Source organism: Rhinoderma darwinii, chromosome 9 (assembly GCF_050947455.1).
Source record: "Rhinoderma darwinii isolate aRhiDar2 chromosome 9, aRhiDar2.hap1, whole genome shotgun sequence".
NCBI lineage: Eukaryota > Metazoa > Chordata > Amphibia > Anura > Rhinodermatidae > Rhinoderma > Rhinoderma darwinii.
This window is the reverse complement of record NC_134695.1, coordinates 8,547,899-8,571,758: the sequence shown is the minus strand read 5'-3', so window position 1 is coordinate 8,571,758 and position 23,860 is coordinate 8,547,899. Positions and strand designations below refer to the sequence as shown.

At 42.7% G+C, this 23,860-nt stretch overlaps 1 protein-coding gene across 3 annotated transcripts in view; it reads left to right on the top strand.

Moving 5' to 3' along the window:
• Positions 1-23,860, top strand: part of LOC142660250 (actin, alpha cardiac muscle 1) — a 76,033-nt gene that overhangs the window by 44,068 nt on the left and 8,105 nt on the right. Inside the window, exon 1 of one of the 3 annotated variants that reach the window (XM_075836837.1) lies at positions 4,954-5,011. The exons of the other annotated variants lie outside the window; for them this stretch is intronic. The gene's annotated coding sequence lies outside the window, so the exon portion shown is untranslated. Of the gene's footprint in view, positions 1-4,953; positions 5,012-23,860 lie in introns of those variants that run through there. 3 annotated transcript variants of the gene reach the window in all.

The window sequence follows — 23,860 nt, the reverse complement described above, 5'->3', positions numbered from 1 at the left end:
GACCCCCACCATTCGCTAGAACGAAGCAGCTGAAGCGCTTGTTTGAGCGCTCAGCCGCTTCGTGTCTGTTCGGCTTGTTACGGAAATAAATGGATCGGTGTACGGACTCAATAGAAAGTCTATGAGCCCGTACTCCGATACATCTGCTTTACGGAAAAAGCCAAACAGACACGAAACAAGTAAAACGGCAATAAAAACACTTTAAAAAAGATGTTACATTTTAATAACGCTATCGTTTTTTAGAAGCATTTTTTTGGTACAGTTTAAAGCTACAAAAAATTCTGTGTGAAGGAGACCTAAGATCTGTGAAAAAATAAATAAAATCATGAATAAAATATGGAAATTCATGTTGTTTTTTTTGACAATTGTTTTTGGTGAGGCTTTTTTAGTGTAATTTTTTTAATATTTTCCATTTTTTTTTATAAGTTAAGTCCTATGGAAAACAGCCATAGCATGCTTTGTTTTAATAGTAATCTTGACTAGAAAATCACGCATAGCACAATGACCCATTAATTTAAATGGGGCCATTCACACATGCAGGAGTTTTCACACACCTATCGCCCACTGAAGTCAACTGGTCTGTGAAAACCACGCACCGCACACATCCGTGTGCGGTGCGTGATTTGCAAATCAAAAATATTGAAAATAATAAATAGAAGCAAAGTGTATGCGGGGAGGATGTGCTGCTCCAAAGGCAGCGAGCAAGCGTCAGGGCAAACAGAGGTGTCTCATTAAGACTGAGGGGCCTGGTGATGTAATCGCTGCCAGGTTAATGACCGTTTTTTGGGGTTTTTTTTTATACTACCCATACCTTATGCTGTCCATCACCACCATGTGCTTTGCTGGCTCTCTTGTTGCATTATTACTAACCAGGCTGGACCAGCAAGGCACATGGCGAGGGACGGAATGGGAAGTTTGGATATATATAAAAACAATAAAAGTAATTAATCTGGCAGCAATTAAAGCAAAGCATTACGTTGCAGCAGGGATAATGGGTGTTTGTTGCAAAAAAATCAGGGGCGGACATACCGCATGTGCAGCCGGTGCAGCTGCACAAGGGCCCCGCGTGGGAAGGGGGCCCGTTCCTCTGCTGGCCGACTCAGTTCTCAGCTGCGCGATGCTGAGGACTGAGACAGAGGCCCGTGGACCACTGGCGTAGCTATAGGGGTCGCAGCGGTCGCAATTGCGACCGGGCCCCGAAGCCAGGGGGGCCCACGGCCCCCCGCACCACATCAATAAAAAGTTACTATAGTAACTCGGGCCGCGGGCCCCTGTTACTATAGTAACATACTTTACTTACCTTCCTGGTTCCGGATCGCAGCGGAGGTCCTGACGTCAGGCGCTGTGCGCAGCACATGACGTCACAGCGCTATGCGCCGCGCACAGCATCGAGACGACAGAACTCCCGCCGCGGCCGAAGAGGAAGGTAAGATAGCCCTGACTGGCGGGGTCCGACTCCTGGGACCCGCCAATCAGCTGTTTTGAAGGGGCCGCAGCACTCGTACGAGAGCTGCTCCCCTTCATTCCTGTCACTTCATTCCGGTCACACTGTGAATCGGTTTCGGCGATTCACAGTGTGGGCGAGTAGTGAAATGAAGGGGAAGCAGCTCTCGTACGAGTGCTGCGGCCCCTTCAAAACAGCTGATTTGCGGGTCCCGGGCGACACATCAGCTATTGATGGCCTATCCTGAGGATAGGCCATCAATGTTTAGGGACTGCACAACCCCTAAGCCTACGATGTAGCAGGCTTAGGGGGCCCATGAGACAGGATCACAGATTGTGTGATGCTGTCTGCTGGGCCCTGTATCTAAGCCAATCACATGGTAGGCTTAGATACATGGCCCATGCGTGATCCTGTCTGCTGGGCCCTGTATCTAAGCCTACCACACTGTAGGTTTAGATACAGGGCCCCAGCACACAGTAATCTTATACTGTATAAGATTACTGTCTGCTGGACCCTGTATCTAAGCCTACCTTGTGGTAGGCTTAGATACAGGGTCCCACAGACAGTATCACACATGGGCCCTGTATCTAAGCCTTAGGGTATGTGCACAGACACTAATTACGTCCGTAAGTGACGGATGTATTTCGGCCGCAAGTACCGGACCGAACACACTGCAGGGAGCCGGGCTCCTAGCGTCGTACTTATGTACGACGCTAGGAGTCCCTGCCTCGCTGTGGGACAACTGTCCTGTACTGTAATCATGTTTTCAGTACCGGACAGTTGTCCGGCAGCGAGGCAGGGACTCCTAGCGTCGTACATAACTATGATGCTAGGAGCCCGGCTCCCTGCAGTGTGTTCGGTCCGGTACTTGCGGCCGAAATACGTCCGTCAATTCCGGACGTAATTAGTGTGTGTGCACATACCCTAACACATGTGTTACTAATCATTTTTTGTGTGTTTTCTTACAGGTTCGGTCGTTGGACTACGGCGGATTCCAGGACTACTTCGATGACAGCTTTTTTTTTTATTAATAAAATGGTTAATGAGGGTTGTGTTTTTTTTTTTTATTTCAATAAAATATTTTTTCTATGTCTTTGTGGTTTTTTTTAAACTATATTACTACCGCCTTAGTAATGGCCGCCGGCTGATTGACAGCATCCATTGCTAAGGCAGGGCTTAGTGTTAGCCGGTGCAGAGGCTAACACTAACCCCCTTTATTACCCCGGTACCCACCGCCACCAGGGGTGCTGGGAAGAGCCGGGTACGATCCAGTACCTGACCATCTGTAGTGATGGTCGGCCACTGGGGTGGCCGCAGGCTGGTATTATCAGGAGGGGAAAGGCCAGATACAGTGGCCCTTCCTACCCTGGTGATGCTAGGCTGCTGCTGCTTTATTGTATCTGGCTGGTTATGAAAATGGGGGGGACGCCACGTCATTTAAAAAATAATTGGAAAGAACGATGTCGGGTCCCCCCCAATTTTCATAACCAGCCAGATACAACACAGCAGCAGCAGGCAGCATTACAAGGGTGGGAAGGGCCACTGTTTTTGGCCTTCCCCAGCCTAATACTACCAGCCTGCGGCCACCCCGGTGCCTGCCCGTCACTACAGCTGGTCGGGTACTGGTTTGTACCCGGCTCTTCCCAGTACCCCTGGTGGCGGTGGGTACCGGGGTAATAATGGGGGTTAGTGTAGACTCTGCACCGGCTAACATTAAGCCTCGCCTTAGTAATGGAGGTTGTCAATCAGCCAGCGGCCATTACTAAGGCGGTGATAATAAAGTTTAAAAAGATACAAGCACATAGAAATTTTTTTTATTGAAATAAAAACACAACCCTCATTAACCATTTTATTGAGAATAAAAAAAACGCCGTCATTGAAGTCCTCGTATCCGAAGTCCAACAACCGAACCTGTAAAAAAAACACAAACACACAAAAATAATCAGTAACACATAAAGAAGCAAAATTATTATTCTTACCTTTCCTGGGTCCAGCGCTGGAGCCGCAATGTCAGCGAGCTGGGCCCTGTATCTAATCCTATCATGTGTGATACAGTCTGCTGAGCTGTGTATCTAATCCAATCATGTATGATACTGTGCTGGGCCCTATATCTAATCCGATCATGTGTGATACTGTCTGCTGAGCCACTGTATCTAATCCTATCATGTGTGATACTGTCTGCTGAGCCACTGTATCTAATCCTATAATGTGTGGTACTGTCTGCTGAGCCACTGTATCTAATCCTATCATGTGTGATACTGTCTGCTGAGCCACTGTATCTAATCCTATCATGTGTGGTACTGTCTGCTGAGCCACTGTATCTAATCCTATCATGTGTGGTACTGTCTGCTGAGCCACTGTATCTAATCCTATCATGTGTGATACTGTCTGCTGGGCCACTGTATCTAATCCTATCATGTGTGATACTGTCTGCTGAGCTGTGTATCTAATCCTATCATGTGTGATACTGCCTTCTGAGCCACTGTATCTAATCCTATCATGTGTGATACTGTCTGCTCAGCCACTGTATCTAATCCTATCCATAGTTTATAGGGTCGTAGTGCTATAGATATGCTATGCTGTCTCCTATACACACACTTTTTTTTGGGGCGGACACATATGTATTGGGGCTATTTCCCGGACATTTTAAGCCCTGAGGGTATGTTCACACGGCAGCGTCTGTTACGGCTGAAATTACTGTGCTGTTTTCAGGAGAAAACAGCACCGTAATTTCAGCCGTAATGGCATGTGCAGGCGTCTTTTGCTGCGTCCACTACGGAAGTAATTGAAGCTGGTTTTCCATGGAGTCCATGGAAAACGGCTCCATTTACATCTGAAGAAGTGACAGGCAGTTTTTTACGCGCCGCCTTTCGACAGCGGCGCGTAAAAAAAAATGACCATCGGCACAGAACATCGTAAGACCCATTCAAATGAATGGGCAGATGTTTTCCGACGCTTTTGAGCCGCATTTTCGGATGTAATTCAATGCTAAAACGCCCAAATTACGTCCGTAAATAGTGTGTGTGTGAACCCAGCCTTAGTGACGCCCCGGCTGCTAGTGCTGCATTGTTGGGTCACTTAGGAGACCCAGCGATGCAGCTGAAAGCGGACCGTCGGCCATGAGAAGTTTGCGGGGTGGGGGGGGGGGCCCTGGCACATTATCTGCACAGGGGCCTTTTGCAGTCTGTGTCCGCCACTGAAAAAAATAATAATATATATATATACATACAACACATTATCCACCATTTTAGATTACCTGGGCCCTGAGGATGAGAACTTCTGCACGGGCAGCTCAGCCAGCAAAAAGGCGAAAGCACCGACCCTACCTACTCCATCCCTTAAATAGACATAGCCTAAGCCTGCCCATAACAGTACTCACCAATCCTAAATAAAATTATTCAATGTCCCTCCCCCATACCTTCCCTGCCTGTCAGCTATTGGCTGCAGTTTATGACATAAGCTGCCTGCCAACAGAAAAGGAATGAAGGCAGTACTGACAAATGCTGTGCCTGTAGTGCGGATCGTAGTGACGACCACAGTGGGAGGAGACAGCAGGCATAGAGACATGTAAGTATGCCAGCAGCGCATATAGTATGATTTTTATTTCATTTAGCGTCCGTTCGCCGCACACACGCCAGTGCTAAATATTTACGAACCGGGACGGTGGCGCTGCATTTCCCCAGTTTGAGAACCGGGTCGGGGTGCTACTTCTCACCAGTTCTGCGAACCGGCTCTAATTTTAACAACCGGTTTGGCCAAACTGGTGAGAACCGTCCGGATCCCACCCCTGCATACAGGACTAGAAAAGTGGTGCTGTGCAGTGTCCAAATATACAGAATAGGAGCAGATACTGAATATTACACCCAGCATACAGGATAACAGAAGTTGTACTGTTTAGTGTCCATATATACAGAATAAGAGCAGATACTAAGAATTGCACCCAGTGAACAGGACTAGAGAAGTGGTGCTGTGAAGTGTACACATATACAGAATAAAGCAGATACTGAGTATTACACCCAGCATATAGGATAACAGAAGTTATACTGTGCAGTGTCCATAAATACAGAATAAGAGCAGATACTGGGAATTACACACAGCATATAGGATAACAGAAGTTGTACTGTTTAGTGTCCATATACAGTGAAGCAAATAAGTATTTGATCCCTTGCTGATTTTCTAAGTTTGCCCACTGTCAAAGACATGAACAGTCTAGAATTTTTAGGCTAGGTTAATTTTACCAGTGAGAGATAGATTATATAAAAAAAAAACAAAAAAAACAGAAAATCACATAGTCCAAATTATATATATTTATTTGCATTGTGCACCGAGAAATAAGTATTTGATCCCCTACCAACCATTAAGAGTTCAGCCTCCTCCAGACCAGTTACACGCTCCAAATCAACTTGGTGCCTGCATTAAAGACAGCTGTCTTAAATGGTCACCTGTATAAAAGACTCCTGTCCACAGACTCAATTAATCAGTCTGACTCTAACCTCTACAACATGGGCAAGACCAAAGAGCTTTCTAAGGATGTCAGGGACAAGATCATAGACCTGCACAAGGCTGGAATGTTCTACAAAACCATAAGTAAGACGCTGGGTGACAAGGAGACAACTGTTGGTGCAATAGTAAGAAAATGGAAGACATACAAAATTACTGTCAATCAACATCGATCTGGGGCTCCATGCAAAATCTCACCTCGTGGGGTATCCTTGATCCTGAGGAATGTGAGAGCTCAGCCGAAAACTACATGGGGGGAACTTGTTAATGATCTCAAGGCAGCTGGGACCACAGTCACCAAGAAAACCATTGGTAACACATTACGCCGTAATGGATTAAAATCCTGCAGTGCCCGCAAGGTCCCCTTGCTCAAGAAGGCACATGTACAGGCCCGTCTGAAGTTTGCAAATGAACATCTGGATGATTCTGAGAGTGATTGAGAGAAGGTGCTGTGGTCAGATGAGACTAAAATTTAGCTCTTTGGCATTAACTCAACTCGCCGTGTTTGGAGGAAGAGAAATGCTGCCTATGACCCAAAGAACACTGTCCCCACTGTCAAGCATGGAGGTGGAAACATTATGTTTTGGGGGTGTTTCTCTGCTAAGGGCACAGGACTAGTTCACCGCATCAATGGGAGAATGGATGGAGCCATGTACCGTCAAATCCTGAGTGACAACCTCCTTCCCTCCACCAGGACATTAAAAATGGCTCGTGGCTGGGTCTTCCAGCACGACAATGACCCGAAACATACAGCCAAGGCAACAAAGGAGTGGCTCAAAAAGAAGCACATTAAGGTCATGGAGTGGCCTAGCCAGTCTCCAGACTTTAATCCCATCTAAAACTTATGGAGGGAGCTGAAGATCCGAGTTGCCAAGCGACAGCCTCGAAATCTTAATGATTTACAGATGATCTGCAAAGAGGAGTGGGCCAAAATTCCATCTAACAGGTGTGCAAACCTCATCATCAACTACAAAAACCGTCTGACTGCTGTGCTTGCCAACAAGGGTTTTGCCACGAAGTATTAAGTCTTGTTTGCCAAAGGGATCAAATACTTATTTCTCTGTGCACAATGCAAATAAATATATATAATTTTGACAATGTGATTTTCTTTTTTTTTTTTTAAATATAATCTATCTCTCACTGGTAAAATTAACCTAGCCTAAAAATTCTAGACTGTTCATGTCTTTGACAGTGGGCAAACTTACAAAATCAGCAAGGGATCAAATACTTATTTCCTTCACTGTATACAGAATAAGAGCAGATACTGGGAATTACACACAGCATATAGGATAACAGAAGTTGTACTGTTTAGTGTCCACATATACAGAATAAGAGCAGATACTGAGAATTACACACAGCATACAGGACAACAGAAGTGGTGCTGTGCAGTGTCCATATATACAGAATAGGAGCAGATATTGAGAATTACACCCAGTATACAGGAATAGAGAAGTGGTTCTGTGCAGTGTACACATATACAGAATAAAGCAGATACTGAGTATTACACCCAGCATATAGGATAACAGAAGTTGTACTGTGTAGTGTCAATATATACAGAATAGGAGCAGATACTGAGAATTACACCCAGCATACAGGACAACAGAAGTGGTGCTGTGCAGTGTCCATATATACAGAATAGGAGCAGATACTGAGAATTACACCCAGTATACAGGAATAGAGAAGTGGTTCTGTGCAATGTACATACATACAGAATAGGATCAGATACTGAGAATTACACCCAGCATAGAGAAGTGGCGCTGTGAATGGTGACTGTCCATATTCTGAGCTTGAAAATTGTTCCCTCTCCCCTCATCTGCAGACAGAAGGTGGCACAACAATAACAAAGAACTTTGCCTCCCCTGTACTCAAGATACAGTATACACAGGGGAGGGCCCGGTCTTTGTTATTGTTCTGCCGACTTCTGTCTGCAGGGGAGAGGGTGAAGAGGAAATGATTTTAAAGCTCAACAGCAGTCTGTCCTGGGCTCAGTCATATCTGTGATAGATGGAGCGTCCTCTCTTCCTTTCAGCGTGTGTGCGTAATTCAGTCCTCCAGGCAGCAGTGGATTGTCTGAATGCGCGCTGCAAGAGAGAGAGGACTGGAGTATAAAATAATCCCCGCACACTCTCCCTTCCTTGCGTTGAGTCTCAACTCCCACTTCATTGGTGGCTGGTTGCCCCAGAGGTCCATGGTGAAATGCACCGTGCAAACATCAATAAAATTCACATAAAGGGCCTTTTTCTGCCAGATACTATGGGTGGCAGAAAAAAAAGTTTTTTGAGGACTGTCCATGTATTTACAGAAAGTTGGCAACCCTGCTGTTGTGTGGTACAGTATCAAATGCTTTTGCAAATCCAGATATATCACATCAGCCTCATGACTAACATCCAGATTTGCACTTACCTAATCATAGAAACCGAGTATGTTGGTTAGGCACGACCTGATTTTTATGAATCCATGCTGGTTATCAGTTATTAGACTATTCCCTGCTATATACTGCTGCAGTTCCTCTCTTAGAATACTTTAATCAAATATTTTACATACCACAGATGGCAAACTTACTGGACGGTAGTTACTTCTACCTTCTTAAATATTGGTACAACATCAGCTGTCCTCCAATCCTGTGGCACTGATCCTGTTAGAAGAGAGTCTAAATGTATGTGCACACACAAAATAAAAAACGTCTGAAAATACATCTGATTTTCCGGCGTTTTTTAATCAAACTCGTGTTTTTCGCAGCGTTTTTGACGGCCGTTTTTGGAGCTGGTTTTCTATAGAGTCAATGAAAAACCTCCAAAAACGTCCCAAGAAGTGACATGCACTTCTTTTTCGCGGGCGTCTTCTTACATGCCGTTTTTGGAAAACTAGGCTTTAAAAATCGCCCCGTCAGAACACCGCATTTTCCCATTAAAATCAATGGGCAGATGTTTGTAGGCATTCTGCTTCCGTTTTTCAGGCGTTTTTCAAGACGTAATCGCCCCAAAATACGCCTAAAAACACTCCGTGTGAACATACCCTAATAAGATGAGATACAATGGTTTGTACATTACCACACTCAATTTCCTTAATACCCGTGGATGAATGCCGTCTGGGTTGGGGGCTTTGTCAATATTTAATTTGCTTAGACGCAGCTGTACTTCGTCCTGTGTTAAGCAGGTAATATTGGGTGGGAAAACTTGACTACTGTCCCCCTGAATATCTGGCACTGTCAGCTCATCAGTAAACACCAAGGAAATGTATGTGTTTAAAGGCTATGTACACCTTTGAAATAGTTTTTGAGGTAACTTTTAAAATAATTTTTATAAAAATATTTTTTACTTTTTGAGTTACAGCTGCTTTGTATTCTGTATACAGAGCAGCTGTATTGTGTGCTAAGACCTGGATCCGTCAGGTCAGAGGCACTGACAGGTTCAGTGACAGCGGATCCTGCGTGTCTCTGACACGCAGGATAGAGCTGTTACCGATCACATGTAAGTTAATAACTTAGATGTGATCGATTACAGGTGGATCCCCGCTGTCACTGAACCCGTCAGTGCTGCTGGCCTGGCAGATTCAGGTCTTAGCGCATGATACAGCTGCTCTGTATACAGAATACAAAGCAGCTTTATCTAAAAAAAATAAGATTTTTTTTTTTAAACTTGCACCACACTGATGGACATTTAAATTAATATATATATATATATAAAATGTCATTAGTGATTTGTTTTTCTATAAATAATTTTGCTAACTTGATTTCATTTTTACATTTCCTATCGAGATCTCAGCCTGAAATTCTTTTTCGGAACCCTCGGCCTTTATTATGACTCCACACTGTCACAGCCTTCCCCAATATCTTAATTGCTCTTAGTAGATTATACTGTTCGGCCTTATTCAGACGAGCGTATTTCACGTCCGTGTTACTTGCGTTAAAACAACGGATGTCACACGTTTTTCATGCAGTGAAACTCACTGCATGTCCTATACTTGTGCGTTTTTTGCACATCACGCACCCATTGAAGTCAATGGGTGGGTGAAAAATACGGACAGCACACGGACGTCATCCGTGTGCTGTGCGTGACTCATGCAACGGTTGCTAATAAAGTGATGAGAAAAAGAAAAACATCTCCTTCTGTTTATTTTGCTGGCGTAAAAAACGTGTGACATGCGGATGACATACATGCGTAAAAAAAACGCAGACACGCACCGTCAACAGATGTCACACGGAGAAGCAACGCAAGAAAAATGCTGCATTTTTAAAACGGACACGTTTGTGTGAATAAGCCCTTCTACTGCAACTACACCTATATTCCACAAGTGGTACTGCAGTGTGTGTGTGTATATTTATATATATATATATATATATATATATATATATATATATATATATATATATAAATTTTTTCCTTAAATATTTTTTTTAATGGCAAAAATTTAAAGGAGTTTTCCTGGACTTTTACATTGCAACATTGATGGCCTAACGGGACCCAAGCCTGACAGCACATTAATGCGGCCGCACTTTGGCTAGTTTATAAGAGCAACTGCTCCTAATATTGCGCCTGATTCAATTAGTGTCCTCTTCATTGTTTACACAGTCACAGCATCTTGTCTGTACAAGTAGCTTTGCCTGGTACTGCAGCTCATCCCAAACTGCAACTTGCAGACCCCTTCATTGTGCTAGAAGTTCCGAAGCCCCCCACTAAAGATTGTTGGCCTATCCTAATGTTATACCATGAATGTTAGAGTGTATTTACATGTGGCGGTTACATTGCTAGGACTTTCACAAAACCACGTTTTGCCACGATTTTGTGAAAAAAGCGCAACAAAAATGCATTATGACTACAAACTCTGAATACACCCTCAGGCCCCATGCACTCGACCGTAATTGCGGCTCAAAATACAGTTCCATTCATTTCTATGGACGTAGAAATTACCTGCAAAACATAGGACATGTCCTATTTTTTGATTTTACAGACCGTGCTCCCATACTTTACAACGAGCATGGCCCGCAAATGCGGATGACTGTCCGCGGCCGGCCGTGCCCGTAATCACCGGCCGTGATTATGGGCATGGCCGTGGGCAGGGACCTTAATGTTCTGCAAAATCCCTTACAACATTCATGGGGTTGGACTGTAACCATTTAGTTATGCACCCTATGGACAGAAACAATATTTTGTTTGTTGTACAATAATTATTTGTATGTTTATTGTAAAGGTGAAATAGACATAATAAAGGCTATGCTAACAAATACGTGTTTTTTTTTCACTGCAGTTTCGTTTAGCTTTTTATGCTTACGTTACTTAATTTTTACAATAATTTTAATCTTACATTTTACACTTTAACCCTTTCACGACCGATGACGCATCATGACGTTCATTTTCGTCAGTATTCGTCAGTATTTCAAACTGTCAGTATTTCAAACTGTCACTCTGTGTAAACACAGAGTGACAGGCCAGCGCTGACAGCTGTCCTAGACAGCTGTCACATTAGTCTCGCCGGATAGCGGACCATCTCCGCTGCTTTCGGCAATTAACCCGTTAAGTGGTTTGAAGCACATCGGTAGCCCCCACGAAGTGATCGCGGGGGCTACCGATGCTTGTCCTGGCAATCGGAGGTCCTCCTCGGCTTCCTGTCAGAGTGACAGAGTAACGTGTGTAGTGTAATGTACTCTAGCAGCGATCAAAGCTGCAAGTCTAAATGTCCCCTAGTGGGACAAGTAAAAAAAGTAAAAAAAAAGTTATAAAAATGTTTTAAAAAAAGTGTAAAAATAAAAGTTATAAGTTCTATGAACATAAAATGTTTTTTTTCCTATAATAAGACTTTTGTTATAGAAAAAAAATGAACACGTTAAAAAAGTACACATATTTGATATCACCGCGTTCGTAACGACCCCAACTATAAAACTGTAATGTTATTTTTCCCGCACGATGAACACCCCAAAAAAAATCAATAAAAAACTACAACAGAATCGCAATTTTTTTGGTCACCACGGCTCCCAAAATAAAGAATAAAAAGTGATCAAAAAGTTGCATGTGCCCAAAAATACTACCAATAAAAACATCAATCCGTCCCGCAAAAAACAAGCCCTTACACAGCTTTTTTGACTAAAAAAGAAAAACATTATAGCTCTCAGAATATGGTGACATAGAAAATTTTGTTTTTTATAAATAAGCGATTTTATTATGCAAACGCTAAAAAAAAGGACCAAACCTATATACATATGGTATCACCGTAATCGTACCAACCCGCAGAATAAAGTAAAAATTTCATTTATAGCGTACAGTGAACTCCGCAAAAAGAAAACCGAAAAAACTGTGTCAGAATTCCAGTTTTTTGGTCAGGATTGCAAAAAAATTTAATAAAAAGTGATCAAAAACAATCGCATGTACCCCAAAATGGTACCAATGAAAACTACAGATTGTCCCGCAACAAATAAGCCCTTACACGGCTCCGGTGGTGAAAAAATAAAAAAGTTCTGGCTCTCAGAATATGGCGATGCAAAATGTGCAGGGTTTTCTAAAAGCGGATAAGATCGGGCGCCATTTATCAGTGCGACACTGACCACATATCTATGAATTATTATTTAGTTACCCCATTATTATACCCAATTATTATGCCCTGATGTACTCCGCACAGATTACACATACCCCACATTATAAACTGAAATACTAGTAAAACCCCAAACAAAACTGCTACCAAGAAAAATCTGCGCTCCAAAAGCAAAATGGCGCTCCCTCCCTTCTGAGCCCTGCAGCGTGCCCAAGCAGCAGTTTGCACCCACACATATGGTATCGCCATACCCGAGAGAACCCGCTTAACTTTTTATGAGGTATTTGTCTTCTGTGGCACAAACTGGGCACAACATATTATGCACTAAAATGGCATATCAGTGGAAAATTGCAATTTTCACTTTGAACCATCCGCTGTGCACTAACCCCTTTGCGCACTATGACTTAATTGCCCGTCATGGTGCGGCGGTTGATGTATGGAGCCGGCTCACGTGCTGTGCCCGCTCCATACGCTGCGGGTGTCAGCTGTGTATTACAGCTGATACCCGAGACTAACGGACAGGTACAGCGATCGCTCTGTTACAGAAGCCTGTAAGAATAACAATATACTGCAATACATTAGTATTGCAGTGTATTGTACCAGTGATCCAATGATCGCTGGATCAAGTCCCCTAAGGGGATTGATTAATAAAATGTGTAGAAGAATTATAGTTATTAGTAGTGAGAATTATTTTTTTTTTAAAGTTAAAAAAAACGAACACATTTTTCTTCTAAAGTAATGTAAAAAAATGAACAAAATTGGTATCGCTACGTCCGTAAAAGTCCGAACTATTACAATATACCATTATTTAATTTGCACAGTGAACACCATCAAAAAATGTAATAATTGAAACCGCCAAAATCGCTGTTTTTGTTTTTTGTCACCTTAGCTCTAAAAAAAAAATGTAATACAACTTTTTGATCACTTTTTATGTACCAAAAAATGGTACCAATAAAAACTGCAGCTCCTCTTGCAAGAAATAAGCCCTCACAACACTCTATTGATGGAAAAATAAAAAAGGTATGGCTCTTGGAAAGCGGGGAGTGAAAATCTAAAATAAGAAAGCAAAAAATGGATCAGTCCTGAAAGGGTTAATTCATTTCTAATGAAAACCGTATGACCACACATGGGGTATTTCCGTACTCGGGAGAAATTGCTTTATAAAAAATGGTTGTTTTTTTCCTCCTTTATCCCTTGTGAAAATGAGAAAATTAAACATTTTAGTGGAAAAAATGTTGATATTAATTTTCGTGCCCTAATTCTAGTAAACTCTGCAAAAGACCCGTGGGGTCTAAATGCTCAATATACCCCTACAAAAATTCCTTGAAGGTTTTTGCAAAATGGGGTCACTTTTGGTGGGTTTCGACTGTTTTGGTCCCTCCAGTGCATTGCAAATGCGATATGGCACCGAAAACCATTCCAGCAAAATCAGAAATCCAAATGGCGCTCCTTCCCTTCTGAGCCCTGCTGTGGGTCCAAACAGCAGTTTATTACCACATATGGGGTATTGTCATAATCGGGAGACATTGCTTTACAAATGTTGGGGTGCATTTTCTTCGTTATTCCTTGTAACTATTAAAAATTTCTATGTTGTTTCAGAAAAAAACTACATTTTAATTTTTACAAACTAATTCCAATATATTTAGCGAAAAACCTGTGTGGTCAAAATGCTAACTATACCCCTAGATAAATACCTTAAGGGGTCTAGTTTTCAAAATGGGGTCGTTTATGAGGAGTTTCTATCGTTCTGGCAGCTCAAAGCTTCTCCAAATGTACAGTGGGGCCTAAAACATTTTCAAGCAAAATATGAGTCCTGGAAGCCTCCAGGTGCTCCCTTCCTTTGGGGCCCTGCCGTGTGTCCAAACACTGCATTAGGGCCACAATGTGGGTATTTTTGAAAACAGGAGAAAGAGGGTGATAGATTTTGGGGTGTGTTTCTTCATTTTCATGTTCACTTTACAAATAAATCGGTCTTCAAACTAATACTTTTATGAAAAAAGTGAAATAATTTTTTTTTCACCTCTTATGCATTAAATTTAGCAAAAAACTGTGGGGTCAAAATACTTACTATACCCCTAAATAAATACCTTATGGGGTCTAGTTTTCTAAATGGGGTAGTTTGTGGGGAGTTTCTATCGTTCTGGCAGCTCAAAGCCTCTCAAAATGTACAGTGGGGCCTAAAACATTTTCAAGCAAATGAAAGCCTCCGGGTGCTCCCTTCCTTTTGGGCCATGCCGTGTGACCAGGCAGCGCATTAGGGCCACAATGTGGGTATTTTTGAAAACAGGAGAAACAGGGTGATAGATTTTGTGGTGTGTTACTTCATTCTCATGGTCGCTTTAGGCTGGATTCACACGACCTATTTTCAGACGTAAACGAGGCGTATTATGCCTCGTTTTACGTCTGAAAATAGGGCTACAATACTTCGGCAAACATCTGCCCATTCATTTGAATGGGTTTGCCGACGTACTGTGCAGACGACCTGTCATTTACGCGTCGTCGTTTGACAGCTGTCAAACGACGACGCGTAAATTGACTGCCTCGGCAAAGAAGTGCAGGACACTTCATTGCAACGTAATTTGAGCCGTTCTTCATTGAAGTCAACGAAGAGAAGCTCAAGATTTACGAGCGTCAAAGACGCCTCGCATAATGCGAGGAGGAGCTTTTACGTCTGAAACGACGCAGCTGTTTTCTCCTGAAAACAGTCTGTCTTTTCAGACGTAAAAGCCACTTCTCGTGTGCACATGCCCTAACAAAGAAATCGGTCTTCAAACTGATACTTTTATGAAAAAAGGTTAAATAATTTTTTTTTTCACCTGCTATGTATTAAGTTTAGCAAAACACTGTGGGGTCAAAATACTTACTATACCCCTAAATAAATACCTTATGAGGTCTAGTTTTCTAAATGGGGTAGTTTATGGGGAGTTTCTATCGTTCTGGCAGCTCAAAGCCTCTCCAAATGTACAGTGGGGCCTAAAACATTTTCAAGCAAAATATGAGTCCTGAAAGCCTCCGGGTGCTCCCTTCCTTTTGGGCCCTGCCGTGTGTCCAGGCAGTGCATTAGGGCCACAATGTGGGTATTTTTGAAAACAGGAGAAACAGGGTGATAGATTTTGTGGTGTGTTACTTCATTCTCATGGTCGCTTTAGGCTGGGTTCACACTACCTATTTTCAGACGTAAACGAGGCGTATTATGCCTCGGTTTACGTCTGAAAATAGGGCTACAATACTTCGGCAAACATTTGCCCATTCATTTGAATGGGTTTGCCGACGTACTGTGCAGATGACCTGTCATTTACGCGTCGTCGTTTGACGCGTAAATTGACTGCCTCGGCAAAGAAGTGCAGGACACTTCTTTGCAACGTAATTTGAGCCGTTCTTCATTGAAGTCAATGAAGAGCAGCTCAAGATTTACGAGCGTCAAAGACGCCTCGCATAATGCGAGGAGGAGCTTTTACGTCTGAAACGACGCAGCTGTTTTCTCCTGAAAACAGTCTGTCTTTTCTGACGTAAAAGCCACTTCTCGTGTGCACATACCCTAACAAAGAAATCGGTCTTCAAACTGATACTTTTATGAAAAAAAATGAAATTATTATTTTTTTCACCTGCTATGTATTAAATTTAGCAAAAAACTGTGTGGTCAAAATACTTACTATACCCCTAGATAAATACCTTAAGGGGTCTAGTTTGGGGTCATTTGTGGGGGTTTCCATCACTCTGAGACCTATGAGCCTCTGAAAACCTCTCTTGGTGCAGGAAAACAAAATGTACTTCAAAATTTATAAAATTATTATTCAATTTGTAAGTCCTCTAAATTGCTGAAAATTTATTTTATTTTTTCAAAAGTGCTGCCAAAATAGAGTAAAGAGATGGAAATATATATTTAATTAAAAAAAATTGTACAGTATGTGTGTACATATGTGACATATTGCAGTTAAAAATAGGGGAAAATTGTAATTTTTACAAAATTTCTTCCATTTTTCTATTTTTTTATTAATTTCTGCAAATTGTATCAGTCTACTTTTACCACTAAAATAAAGTATAACATGTGACGAAAAAACAATGTCAGAATTACTTGGATATTCAAAACTTTCGCAGAGTTATTCTCTGATAAAGTCAGACATACCAGATTTGACAAATCTGGCTTGGTCAGGTACAAACAGGCCCGGTCATTAAGGGGTTAAGGAAAATGTGTGTTCCTACTTGGGTTAGCAGAAAAGGTCCCCTCTTTGTTAAACACATTCAAACAGTTCTGACTGCGGTTTCTTAGCAGGGAATGCCCCGTTACACAAGTAGATCAGGCTGTTGCTGACAGCTGACTTCGCTCGCAATTACAGAAGTCTTAGATTTTTATCACTTGACAGAAGAGGACAGTTCAAGGACATATTCACTGCAGAATTTTTTTATTTCAGGCCAAGTTCAGACATTGCACAAGGCTGCACCATAACTGCAAAGAAAACAAAAAAAGACGCTTTTACTGAGATCAGTGACAGCAAGTCCTAGAACTGCTTCTATGCAAAACGACTTTGTCAAGTGAATGGGACTGAGCTGCAGTAGCAGGCGCTGCCACTCATACAGAGGAGCTGTTGTGCCTGTGTTAAGCTACTCTTTGGGAGTCTGAGAAGGGAGAGTGCACAACTGACAAAACATTGATGACTTATCCTAAGAAAAGGCTATCAATGTTTGACTCCCTGCTCTAGCTAAGGTAGAATATAATGGCAGATCCTCTGAGCTATTGTTCCAAACAGCACAAAAAAAAATTGTGGTATTTGCAAACTAGCTGCTTAGAAAGAATTCAGCGGACTCATGCATGAGTCCAATGTATTCATGAAAGCAGCACTCCCCTGCCTCTTTACACCTCCTGTAGCCCTCGCTTCTGAATGACAGCTGCTGATGTATGTCTTATTTTAGTGTTTCCATATTCCATCAGGACAACCCCCTTTCCATATGACCTATTAGATAATAGCATTGTCATAGATGGGAACCCAGTTCAGGGGCCAGCAGGTCTGCACTTAAAAAGGCTCTGTCACCACATTATAAGTGGCCTATCTTGTACATGATGTGATCGGTGCTGTAATGTAGATAACCAACAGTGTTTTTTATTTAGAAAAACGATAATTTTTGACGGAGTTATGACCTATATTAGCTTTATGCTAATGAGTTTCTTAATGAACAACTGGGCGTGTTTTACTATATGACCAAGTGGGCGTTGTGGAGAGAAGTATATGACGCTGACTAATCAGTGACCAATCAGCGTCATACACAGGGCCTGTCCATTTATCATATGCGGCGGAAAAGCTCCTGGCGCATACATTAAATGGACACAAAAAACATGCAGAATAATTTTTTTCTACTGGACGCAACTACATAAAATACCGTAGTCCCACCCAAACTCAGGCTTTTTTAAGCTCTATCAGGTTTATGGGACTGTTTACCATATGTTCTGGGAGCTTTCCCGGTGCATACATTACACGGATGGGCAGGATGTAATGTGAAATTACCTTTAGGCCTTATTTACACTAGCGTGTTAAACGGCCGTCCCACGGACCTTTGTAATTCAATGTGGCCGTTCACACAGCCGTTGTTTCAACGGACCGTCCTATTTTTTCACGCTTCACGCATCCCTCCATAGACTCATCTATGGGGATGCGAGACATCGCATCCCGCAGCGCCGAGCATGGATGCACCTTGGGCCAGAAAAAATGCAGTTTTTCACGTCTGAGGTGCGCAAATCTCGTGTAAATAAGGCCTTAGGCTGAGTTTACACGGGAAGGATACGATGTGTAAAAGAATGCAGCGTATCCACCCTGTTTCTCGCCTGGAATGTCTGCTGCGGAAAACTGCAGCACTTAGCCAACCTGCTTGCAGGCCGTCCTCCTGGCATGATGTTTCATCCATGTGACTGCCGCTACAGCCTGTGATTGGCTGCAGCGGAGGTCACATGAGATGAAGCGTCATACCAGGAGGATAAAACACAGATTCCTAGGTAAGTATAATATATTTTTTGTTTTCTGAGTGGCGTTTTTTGCGGCAGGATGGCTGCGAACCCGCCGCAAAAAACGCAACAACTGCTATTTGTTGCGGAATTTACCTCCCCATTGAATACAATGGAGAAAACCCGCAACAAATAAGGTGCGTTTACGCAAATACAATTGACATGCTGCAGAATAAAACTCTGCACCAAAGGTCAGTTTATTACGCTCAATATTTACGAAGCGTGTGGATGAGATTTGTTTTATCTCATCCACTTTGTTACTACTGTATTTGCTGCGGATTTTCTGCAACAAATTCCGTTGCAGAAAATCTGCAGTATTTACGCAACGTGTGAACTGGCCTTTGCTCCGTTTACTCAAAGGCTATCTTTTGTATAACTGGAAAAACTATCAAAACGGCTGTCCACGTGGGCAATGTTGGTACTTTTTATTACTTCTTATTTAAGTCACACTGTAAAGGCCGTAAAAAAAAAAAATTAATAGCCAAAATCGCTTTTTTTGTTCACATTAGCTCTAAAATAAAATGTAATAAAAAATTATCAAAAAGTTGCATGGACCAAAATATTGTACCAATAAAACAGCTTGTCCTGCAAAAAATATTTTTTAGACCCCCATCAGTGCCCCCATACAACCAACACCCACAGTCTGACTGACCTGCTGGGCTTCTTAGGGTATGTGCACACGGCCTATATACGGACGTAAATCGGGCGTTTTTGCCCCGAATTACGCCCGAAAATAGCGCCTCAATAGCGCTGACAAACATCTGCCCATTGAAAGCAATGGGCAGACGTTTGTCTGTTCACACGAGGCGTATATTTACGCGCCGCTGTCAAATGACGGCGCGTAAATAGACGCCCGCGTAGAAGAAGTGACCTGTCACTTCTTTGGCCGTAATTGGAGCCGCTATTCATTGACTCCAATGAATAGCAGCGCTAATTACGGCCGTAATTGACGCGGCGTTCAAGCGCCTGCACATGCCGGTACGGCTGAAATTACGGGGATGTTTTCAGGCTGAAACATCCCCGTAATTTCAGCCGTTACGGACCCCCGCCGTGTGAACATACCCTTAGGGTATGTGCACACACACTAATTACGTCCGTAATTGACGGACGTATTTCGGCCGCAAGTCCCGGACCGAACACAGTGCAGGGAGCCGGGCTCCTAGAATCATAGTTATGTACGATGCTAGGAGTCGCCTCTCTGCAGGATAACTGTCACGTACTGTAATCATGTTTTCAGTACGGGACAGTAGTTCCACGGAGAGGCAGGGACTCCTAGCATCGTATATAAGTATGATGCTAGGAGCCCGGCTCCCTGCACTGTGTTCGGTCCAGGACTTGCGGCCGAAATACGTCCGTCAATTACGGACGTAATTAGTGTGTGTGCACATACCCTTACAGTGCACTGGGCCTGTTGACGCTACTGGAGCGGAGCCCTGGGGAAATAGCCAGACCAGGAACGCATGGTAAGATAGTCTCCTCCCTGTCTTGCGTCCTGAGTGATGTCATCACGCCTGATCATCACTCAGAACGAAATTCACCCGCTGGCGCCCCCCTTACAGCATGGCGGCCAGCGCCCTGTGCGACCGCACGTGTTGCAAGTAGCTAAGGCCGGCCATGTGAATAAGCAATGACTGAATTAATACAAGAGAACAGTGCAGTGACCTAAATCTATGGGGTTGTTTTTCTCATTAAAGCTGGCCATACACAAATGCGTAAAGTTTGAACCCTATGATCAGCAGGGAAATAATCCGCTGCCAAACACCTCTGGCAGCAATTTATATCCTGTGAGAACAAAGGAACATGCATGTTTAAACACAGCAAGCCCATTCCTTCTCTTCCCCGAAAACGTCTGCCATCGTGGGAGAATCGGGAACCCCCATACACATTAGCTGGTTGGTCAGTTCTGCAAAATTGTCAGGTTTGACCAATGTTCATCTAATGTGTATGGGCGTCTTAACAAATGTGAGTTCAAATTATTTAAGGTGTGGTTATTTAAATGTGTCCAATAAACTTCTCCTTGCATCTATCTCTTTGTTAACAGCACCGTGCTTATATTGAAGCCCCTTACCTTCCAATATTGAACATATTAACTTTGACGCCCTGTAGTTATCTATTTTCTAAAAATGAAAAGCTTATCAATGCCTGCTCGGTATCAATCCCCGTTCCACCCTTTTTCTCATATTTGTCTCGTTCTCTTTTTCCTTAGGCCACGTATTACATCTGGATTTGCCGCGCAGATTTTCCTGCGGCAAACCCACAGCGTAATACAGTACCAGCAAAGTAAATGGGAATTCAAGTAATTTCATCTACACATTGCAGAATTTTTCTGCACCTAAATTGACCTGCGGTGTGTATTTTAAAATCGGCAGCATGTTAATTTATCTTGCGTGTCTGACAAGTTTATAAAAAGAGCATTAAAATCCGCACTATAAAAACCGCACCTATTTCCGCATCAGTGTGTAAAAACCGCACCTAAAAATGCATCAAAAAATGTTAGGCCTGTTAGGCTGGGTTCCCACGGGTCGGATACGCTGCATAAAAACTGCACAGTGTATCCGACCTGAAACCCGCAAGCACCTTCCGTCCCAAAAATCACACCACATAGTGGTGCAGTTTTTCGAGCGGAATTTCCGCTGCGGAAAGCAGTGCTTGAAAAAAACCGTTGACGGCTAAGTGACCGGACTGCAGGAGTATTCTCCGTAAGTATGATTTATTTATTTATTGTTTCCGGAGTTGCGATTTTTGAGGTGATTATGCCGCAAAAGTCGCAACACTTGGCTTTCTGTTGCGGGTTTTGCATCCCTATTGAATTCAATGGGGAAAGCACGCAACAGAAAAATACAAAAAAACGCAGCATAAATTGACAGAAATTCTGCACCGTTAATCAATTTGTTAACGTTTTCCGCTGCATTTTTTTTCCGCAGCGTGGGCATGAGATTTATCCACTTTGCTGCTACTGTAAATGCTACGGATGTTCGCACACAATTCCGTTGCGGAAATTCCGTAGCGTTTACGCTACGTGGGAACCCGGCCTTCCCTGCGGTTGTGATCCATATTTTCCGCATAATATTATGTAATGTGTGCATGTAGCCTAACTGTTTCTAATTCTGGCCTTATTCACACAAACGTGTCTGTTTTGCATGTATAAAACATGCAGGGTTTTTCCTGCGTTGCAGTTCTGTGTGACATCTGTGTATGGTGTGCGTGTTTTTTACGCGCGTATGTCATCCGTATCTTACGCGTTTTTTACGTCAACAACAAGAACGGAAGGAGGTGTTTTTCTTCTTCTCATAGTTTCTTAAAGTGTAGCTAAACGTTTGACCAACTTCTGGCATGTCATAGTGACATGTCAGAAGCTTGGATTAGTGGGGGTCCGAGCACTGAGACCCCCATCAATCGCTAGAACGAAGCAGCTGAAGCGCTTCGTGTCTGTTCAGCTTTTTCCGGAAAGCCGATGTATCGGGGTTCGGGCTCATAGATTTCTATTGAGTCTGTACATTGATACATTTATTTCCGGAAAAAGCCGAACAGACACGCAGCGGCTGAGCACTCACACGAGCGCTTCAGCTGCTTCGTTCAAGCGATTGGTGGGGGTCTCAGTGCTCGGACCCCCACCAACCCAAATTTCTGACATCTCACTATGACATGTCAGAAGTTTGTCAAACGTTTAGCTACACTTTAAGCAACTGTTGCGTGAATCACAGACAGCACACGGATGTGCATCCGTGTGCTGTTCGTAATTTTCACGCACCCATTGACTTCAATGTGTGCGTGATCTGCAAAAAACGCACAAGTATAGGACATGCAGTGAGTTTCACACAGCAGACACACGATGCATGAATGTCTGAATGGACCTATTGAATTGCATAGGTCCGTGTGACGTCTGTTGTTTTAACGCGCGTAACACGAACATGAAATACGCTCGTGTGATTAAGGCCTTAATCTAATTTTAACCTGCCTTGATGTCTATTCCACATGGACATTTCAACAGGTATACAATATTTTTGTTGTTACATTTGGCATTGCATTGCTGGCAGCCTATGCATGGAAAAGTTTGCTTTTAGCAAATAAAGCCCTTGTGTATCTTTCCTTCCTTTAATATGAGCACAAACAATCTATTGCCAATTGATTAATATGTTGCAATATGCAAAAATTAAAAAGTCAGAAAATAGTCCTCGGGTCATCTGTGGTACCAAGTTTTGTCAATATCTTTATGTAGGCATTTGAGAAATGTTTCTCTAATGTTGTTATCCAAAAATATTTTAAAAGATTGCTGAGATATGTGGACGTATTGTTGTCATTAGGTCGGGTTCCAAAACTGAGCAGATTAAATTTTGTTAATAAACTCAACATCTCACATGGAACTATTACAACCGAGCATACATGTCTTTGGTGAATTCGAGGAAATAGCAGTCAGCCGAATAACCATTTGGTTGACAGCTATCTCATGTTCACGGCCGGCTTTACACCTACGAGGCTAATAGAGGCTTTAATATGAATGTATCCAATGATGATCAATCAGTTATCAACCTTGACTTATCTGCCTTTAGTACTGCATTCTGTAAGGGTATGTTCACACGGCCTATTTACGGACGTAATTCGGGCGTTTTTGCCCCGAATTACGTCTGAAAATAGCGCCTCAATAGCGCTGACAAACATCTGCCCATTGAAAGCAATGGGCAGACGTTTGTCTGTTCACACGAGGCGTATATTTACGCGCCGCTGTCAAATGACGGCGCGTAAATAGACGCCCGCGTCAAAGAAGTGACCTGTCACTTCTTTGGCCGTAATTGGAGCCGTTATTCATTGACTCCAATGAATAGCAGCGCTAATTACGGCCGTAATGGACGCGGCGTTCAAGCGCCTGCACATGCCGGTACGGCTGAAATTACGGGGATGTTTTCAGGCTGAAACATCCCCGTAATTTCAGCCGTAACGGACGCCCTCGTGTGAACATACCCTTATAGTGACCTCTTTATGTCAGTATGATATAGCATATCATTATTGTTCATGCTTTTAAATAATAATGGTATGTGTGATAGGACATCACAGCTACAATTTTCTAGACACATGATGTGCAGTTTTAAGGAAACATGCTGTCGATCAGATTATCAGAGCTATTTATAAATAGCAGCCTGCACAGATACAATAATTATGCAAAATCTTTATTATAAATTACGCCGCTAACATGTAAATTATAATTCTAAAGTCTTTCTTTTAGGTATATCTGTTAATCCAATCTCCAAATTTGTCAGTATATCTGTCTTAAGATATCTATCTATCTATACACACACAGCACTTTCTAAGTAAAGCCTCTCAGATTCTATATCCAGGAATAGCCATGTGTAAGTGTGAGCTCTATACAGGCTTATGGGGGAGGGAGACCCCCTCTATAT